The sequence below is a fragment of the Penaeus monodon genome, chromosome 6 (genome assembly GCF_015228065.2).
Source record: "Penaeus monodon isolate SGIC_2016 chromosome 6, NSTDA_Pmon_1, whole genome shotgun sequence".
Taxonomy (NCBI): domain Eukaryota; kingdom Metazoa; phylum Arthropoda; class Malacostraca; order Decapoda; family Penaeidae; genus Penaeus; species Penaeus monodon.
Genome location: NC_051391.1, coordinates 57,232,670 through 57,240,169, shown reverse-complemented (window position 1 = coordinate 57,240,169; position 7,500 = coordinate 57,232,670). Strand labels below are relative to the sequence as shown.

The 7,500-nt window shown below is 38.7% G+C and overlaps 1 long non-coding RNA gene across 2 annotated transcripts in view; it reads left to right on the top strand.

Annotated features, from left to right (window-relative positions):
- Positions 1 to 5,766: 5,766 nt before the first annotated feature.
- Positions 5,767 to 7,500, top strand: part of LOC119574699 — a 2,556-nt gene continuing 822 nt past the window's right edge. Inside the window, exons 1-2 of one of the 2 annotated variants that reach the window (XR_005228899.1) lie at positions 5,767 to 5,908; positions 6,219 to 7,500. The exon at positions 6,219 to 7,500 is cut by the window's right edge and continues 822 nt beyond it. This is a non-coding gene — a long non-coding RNA (uncharacterized LOC119574699). Of the gene's footprint in view, positions 5,968 to 6,218 lie in introns of both variants that reach the window. The other variant, XR_005228898.1, reaches the window with a different exon arrangement.

Sequence of the window (7,500 nt, the reverse complement as noted above, 5' to 3'; positions counted from 1 at the left end):
AAAAACCTGAACCCCCCAAAAATTCCCCCTGTTAAGCCCCGAATTTTTGAGATTCCCCAAGGGGGGGATTAAAATAGTCCCGTTGTACGCTTGCAAAAACACCACCTGAGGCAGGAGGAATGGCCCGAAAACATTTTTAAAAAAAATCTTTTAAACCCAAAATTTTCCTTTCATGGCAATTTGCCGCCCCCAAAAGAAATCTTAAAATCAAACAGGGGCAAAAGGTTCAGTTTTTTCAAAAGGCACAAAAAAAATAAAATAAAATAAATAAATAAATAAATAAATAGATGAATAAGTCGAGTATCATCGGCATTCGTAATAGCCAGGTCGTTACATATCATATATATGGAAATCATAAAAAATAAATTATTTTTAATTGGTTTACCAAAAAAAAGGTAATAAAAAAAATAAATTAATTTTGGAGCACCTTACGGGTAAGTCGTTTTAAATTTTTTTCTATGGAAAACAAAAAAAAAATCAATGCAATTACAAGAAAAGATGATAAAACAACAACAAAACTGTATCCATAACTTTTAACTTTTTTTCTTTCTTTTTTTTTGTCAACCAGATTAGTAAATCAAGTCTGAGCAAAAGCACGTACAAGCTGGTGCTACTTTCCTAAGATTTCAATAAGAGGCAAAGGGATACTGGAGACTTGCCATAGAAACAGAAACTGCATATGAAACCAACATCTACAAAACCCCTTTTTCGTCCCGCCGGCGCCCCTTGTTGGGGTTGTGTGTGTTGTGTGGGGTGTGTGCCCCCTTTTTTTTGGGTTGTGTGTGGTGGGTGTGGTTGGGCGTGGGTGTGGGGTTGGGGTGGGTTGGGTTTGGGGTGGGGGGGGGTGGGGGTGTGGTAAGTGTGTTTGTGAAAAAAATGGGTGGGGTAAGTGTGTGTGTGTGAAGGTGTGTGTGTGTTTGTGTGTGTGGGGTGTTTTGGGTTTAAAACGTGTGAATTTTTTTTTTGTTTTTTTTTTTTGTTTGGGGGTTTTTAAATTTTTAAAATTTTTGTAATTTTTTGATTTTTAATGTTATTTTTTTTGGGGGTTCCTTTCTATTAAAATTTTAAGGGTTCCTAAAAATTTTTTTTTTATTTATTCATTTTCCCCTTTTTTAAAAACCATAAGAATCACCAAAAAAAAACCCCCAAAATTTTATGGGGAACACGACAAATTGGGAGCAAATTTTAAATTTTTATAAAAGCTGTCTTGAAAATCAAGGTAAAAACATTAATATTGAATTTATATTTGTAAAATTCAGAATCCTTCGCATGGGCGATCACGAGATAGCGGGTTTGATAGATCCCTCTTACTCTTACTACCCATTATATTTTATTTTCTTTTAAAATTTTATTTAAAAATATAAAATATATATATTAATTATATTATTATATATATATTAAAATATTATAGAAGAGAGAGAGAGAGAGAAGAGAGATAGAAAAGATAAATAGATAGATAATATATGATAGTAGATAGATAGAATAGATAGATAGATATTGATATAAAAAAGATATAGTTTATATATTATTATTATATATTTATTAATTTATATATTTTATATATAATTTATATAAAAAATATATATAAATTTTATATAATATAAAAATATAAAATATACAATTTTATAATGATAGATTATGTATAATATATATAGATTATATAGATATATTATATAATTTTTATAATATATAAAATAAAATAATAATAATTTTATTTAAAATAAACATCTTTTATTATATTTTAAAAATATAAAAAATTAAAATATATAAAATAAAAAATAAAAATATATATATATAAAATATAAAATATAAAAATGAATTGGGGGCCACCCGGGAAAACCCCCAATACCCACAAAAGCCCAAAAACAAGTAGGGGAGGGGTGGGATGGCCCGGGGCAACTGCTTTCCATCCATCGGGGGAAATATGCTAATTACAGAGAAAATTTGGGCCCAAAAAACAGCCCCCTCGTACCCCGTCCGGGCCCCAGAGAAGCCCCCGGGGGATGAAACAGCGGGCGATCTGCCCTTTTTACCGGAGGAATTTTTTTGGGGTTATTTTATGGGGACGTATTTTTAATTTTTGTTAATTTTATGTTTTACCCCGCACTTTCCCTGGGGCCTTCCGTGCCCCCTCCCCCACTATCGGGCCCCAAAAGACTGGTGGGGTTGGGGGGGGGGGGCCCCATGTCCCCCCCTTTTTTCCCCTCCCGGGGGCGTGGGGCCCCGAAGGAAAAAGGCCCGTCCATTCCCAATTTTGTCCTTTGGTTTCCCCGCGATGGCATTCTTTAGGGTTGGTATTTTTCCCGGGAAAAAGAATAAAACCCCCATTTTTTCTATTCAAAATGATAAATTTAATAATAATGATGATATGCACTTTGGGGAAAAAACCGAAATAAAACGCACCCCAGAAGCAAGTACGTACCCCTCACGTATGCCCAACCCTCCAAAGTTTATACATAAAGTATATTTATCTTGACCCGACATGAAACTCCCTTTAAACATCACCCAACGCCGATAACCCCCTACCCCCCCCCCCCCCTTTCCTTTAAACTTCTCTCTTTAAACTTCCCTTTTCAAAAAGCGGCCATGGGGAGAGAACCCGATGGGCTCCCCCTGCCGTTTGGGGTGAAGGGGGTTTCCCTCCTGCGCTGCGTTTCTGTGTCCTGAAAGTCCTTCGCTGGTGACGCCAAAAGAACTCCTTCCGCTTCCCTCTCCTCTTACAGTGCCAGGGGGTGCCAAGGGGCCCGCTTTCCTCCCGCTCCTGCTGGGGGATCTCCGCTGCGGGTCCCCCTTTTGGGGAAAGGGGTGTCCTTGGAAATTTTCCCCCTTTTTCATTTTTATATTTTTTTAAATTTTACTCTGTCGCGTGATAGCACCATTTTTAAAAACAATTATACTGCACTCAAACCCGGAATTTTACTGTCACCATCGTGTGCCCCAAAACCAGTTTTAAACCCTTTTTAAATGCTGCGCAAAGAAAATTCCCCCCGATGTTCCATTGGCCCCCCCCCGGCCCCCACATGCCCAAAGTTGGGCAAACCCCCCCGGGATCACCTTCCCCATATTTTGAAATTTCCGGGGTTTTGATCCCCTTTTCCCCCCGTTAAGAGTTACCAAATTAGTTTTTCCCAGCCCCAAATTTAACCACTGGGGTTTCCCCAATTCCCCCTGCCCCACCCAAAACATTGCTTAGGGTTTTTAAAAACATTAACCGCTTTATTCCCACTTTTTTCCAGGAAAAAGGAAACCCCCCCCCCCCCCAAAGTTCAGCCCTCAAGGTTTTTTGGGAACCAAAAAATTAAGCTTTTTCCCTTTCCCCCCCCTTTTTTTGGCCGGCCTTTCCCCCCCCCGCCCCTTTCCCCTTTCTTTCCCCCCCCCAGCTTATCATTTTTAAAAAGGGCCTTTGGGGGCCCCCAATTAGTTTAAAGCCTAACTTTTTTTGGCCAGCCCTGGTTTCCCAAAATTCATTCACCCCCCCCCCCCTTTCATCAGGCCCGTTTCCTTTTTTAAACCTAAAAAAAAAAGAAAAAAAAAAATCAGCACTTTTACCCTAAATTATACAATAACCCCGGGGGGACATGCCAACTTTAAAATTAAAAAGGGGCGAACAGCTACCTTTTTCCCCCCCACCATGGGGAACCCCGGCCATTTTCGGGAAAATTGGGGCCCCGTTTTACACAGGACCAGGAAAGGGTAAGGAAAAGGGAATTTGTTTAAACCCCACAAAACTGGCCCTCTCCCCCTTTTTTTTTCAACCTTTAACCAACCCCCCAAAACCAAACAACCCAACCCCAAATACCTTTAAAAATTTTTTTCCACAAACCCCAACACGGGCTTTCCCCCAAGTTCCCCCCCAGAAAAACCCCGGGTTTTTAAAACATGGGAAAACCCCCCCCTTTAAATTATAAAAATCAGTTAAAGGCATTTTGATATTCTTAAAGAAAAATTTTTGGGGAAAACCCCAACCCCAAATTAAACCTAAAAATTTGCCACCCCCCATGGGGGGCCCCGGGCCCATATTAATAATTAATGGGGGTTTTCCCGGTTAAAAAATAAAGGGTAATCCCCAAAAAAAAAGGAAAAATCGAGCAAACAGACAACCCTTTTGGGTTTTTTCCTCCGGTCAACAACAAACCAAAAACCCCAAAAACTTTTAAATTAACCGGGTTTTTTTCAAATTTTTTCGCCATCTTTTATTTAATTCTGGAACCTTTTTAAGGGGGGATGGGGCCACACCTTTGGGGGGGTTTTTGGGGATTGGGCCCCCAGATTTCTTTGTGTTTCATTTTTATTCCCCGAGTTAAAAATTTTTAAAATCAAACCCTTTTTAAAAAAAAGAAAAGTGTCTTTTAGGGGATCATATGAATTATAATTAAAAATACTATTTCAATATATATAAAATTAAATTATTGGAAATAAAAGGGTCCATAAATAAAAATCCCCTAAACCTTGAATTTAATAATATTAAATATACTGGATTTTTAATATCTATAAAGGGAAAATTTTTTTCAGATGTTTTTTCACACCCTTTTAAAATTTTAAATTTGAAGTGCTTATAAATTTTTTAATAAAAAAATTCTGTTTTGCAAAAACCCCAATCCTTACGTTAATTTTTTTTACCCCCCGAAAAAATTTATTCCTTTCCTTTTAAGTCCCAAAACCCTTTGGCCAAATTGAAAATTGGCTTGGTTAAAGCCCCAAAAGGGGGGAACGTGTGTAATTTTTGTTTATTTTGTATTTATTAATTAAAAACCCAAAACAAAATTTTAACATTGGCCCCTTTAATCCCCCCAAAATTAGGAATGGTTTATTAAAATTAAAATTAAAAAATTTTTTAAAGCAATTAATAAACAAAAAACATAAAGGGAAAAAGTCTTTTTCCGGGGTGCAAGGTTTTTCCCTTAAAAAATTTTATTGGAAGAAAGGCTTTGCAATTATAGAAACCCAAAATTCCGGGAAAAATTTAAAAAGGGTAACACCCTAATCTTTTAAGGGAAAAAAGGGGACCCTTTCCCCCTCCCCCCCACTCCCGGGGTTTTTTCCTTGGAATGGTTTGGGTTTCTTTCAAGGGGTAATTTTTATGTTTTGGACAGAAGGCCAGAAAGGGTCCTTGTAATGCCCCTTTTGAAAGCCCGGGAAATTCAAAAAATTCTTTTTAATCAAAATTAACTACGAAATTTTAGGGGAGCAATAATTTTTAAAGCAGAAAAACCCTTCCCCCACGGGAAGTTTTTGTTTTTGCTCATCCCTTCCCTTCTTTCCGAACGGCGCATTCAAGGGAAGGGGGGAAAGGGGGGTTCTGGAAATTGTTGCCTTTCCTAATGAATCGTTTTTTCCTTTCCAAACGGGATCAGGGTGGGCCCCGGGGGGAATTTTTTTCGGCGAACGGGAATTTTGGGTTTTGGAATTCCAGATAAACGAAACAATTTTTTTAAAAGAAAAAACTTTTTTGGGCGTTATGAAAAAATTGCCAGAAAGGGGTATTCACATTAAAAGGGGGGAAATTTTTTTCAGGCCTCTTACCGCTTTCCCGGGGGACGGGTTTGGGGGATGAAATGGCTTCTGACGCTTAATTCTTTTCGAAGAGGTGAGGTTTTTCCCCCCCACGTGAAGGTTTGTTTTAGTTGCAGATGGCAGGATGCAAATACACGTGTTTGTGTTTATGGGTTTGAGACAGAGGACGCCCAGACAAGGAATCGTTGAGCATGGTTGAATCCAGATTCAGAGCTTGTATCAAAAAAGGAGAATTTTTTTAAGGCACTTAGATAAAGCAGAAAAACCCCTCGCACAGGGCCAATGTCGTCCTGCGTGCAGTGCCTTAGACCAACTATACTCCGGCAAGCAACGGCTGCATTCAGAGCGCCAAGGGACGGCGTAAATGGGGAGTGGCTGGAACAGTCTAGTCCAAGTAACGAGACTTCCTACTGACTGTATTCTTCCTTGCTATTTTTATCGCTGGTATACAGGGTGGGTCTCATTGCAGGGTAATCTTATGTTCGGACAGAAGGCAGAATGTGGCTTCATACATTGGTATATGTCTGTTTCAGTATATATGTCTGTTTATCACCATATCTTCTTTAATACATGTTATCTTAACTAACTTTATTGGTGCAGTACTGAATAACTTTTATATATGCTTATGTAAAAGATATCTCATTCTATAAAGCGAGAGAGTCTTGTTTTCATGCTCATCTTACCTTGCTTCCTGATCGGCACAGGTATCAATGGCAGAGAGAGATTCTGAAGTAGCCTCCATAATGATAGGCGTTCTTCCGTGCATCGGGGAGTGCAGGATGAAGACCTCGGCGGATATCTGCGAAACGAACTGGCTATGCAAATTCCAGATAAACGAAGGACGACAGTTTTAGGGAAGAAAGAGACTGGAGCGGCGGTGATGCCAAGGAATTGCAGACGAAGGAGCTAGGTGGGTCGAGCAGGTGGAGTGGAGGAAATGGCAGGCTCTGACGAAAACGACTCCTGAGGGAGCGTTTGCGGAAAAAAGAATAACTAAACTGTATTCCATGCTAATTCTCGCGCTGTCTATCGAACTAGTTGTTTGATATCACGAACTGGTCTCTTGCCGGCTGACAATCCATCGTACTATTTTACTCTGCAACACAGACAATATGTCAAAATTAGGGAGGGGGACTCGTCAAGCAAGTCCAGTAACACATAGATAAGTAAACGTTAGCTTATTGGTCACCTGAACAGACGTCACTTCTCTTCTCGTCGTGAGGTAAAAACACCAAACAAAAGCAAACAATGAAAAAAAAAGTTTCTCCATACTTTCACATCGCAAATCAGCTTGGTATACTGCAGAGGTACAAACAACCTCAATCCTTTTTAACGGAACTAGCACTGTATTGTTAGCCTGGCTTATCAAAGAGGCATTGGCAGTTCGTCACTTTATTTTTCGGGTGATTGCTTGATCATATTAAGTGAATGTGTTTGTTCTTATCTGATTTGTAGTACTCTTTTTTTGGGGGACGGGGGTATGTCTATATTACCCCCCCCCCCTTCGTTTAAAATGCCTCCCTCGTTCCTGGCACAGGGATGGTAATGGTAAAAGCTATCACAGTCATTGTATTGTTTGATGTGTATCCCAGTTTTATGTGCGTACATCAGCCATCAGCTTTATGTGATTCTTTCATTTATGTAACCGCTCTTTAGAATTAAATTTGTACGTAGTTTGTACGTTTAATTTTAGATACAGGACCCTTTATACATTTGCATATATGTACAAAACTTTGGGATGTAATTCTCTTGAAAGTTAATTGTGCTTATGCTTTCAAATATTGCTGCTTGTGGAGTTCGCAAGTAGAAGTGTTTGTGCTTATCTCTGTCTAGGATATAAAATATTTCTGTAGGAATAACTACATATTTATGGAAATGAAATTCTGAATCTAAAATGTCTTTAAGGTTTCTAATATGCCTCTATTGAGATCGATATTTATATTTGATAAAGCTGTATTGGTTATAACTGTAAAGATGTTTTGACCA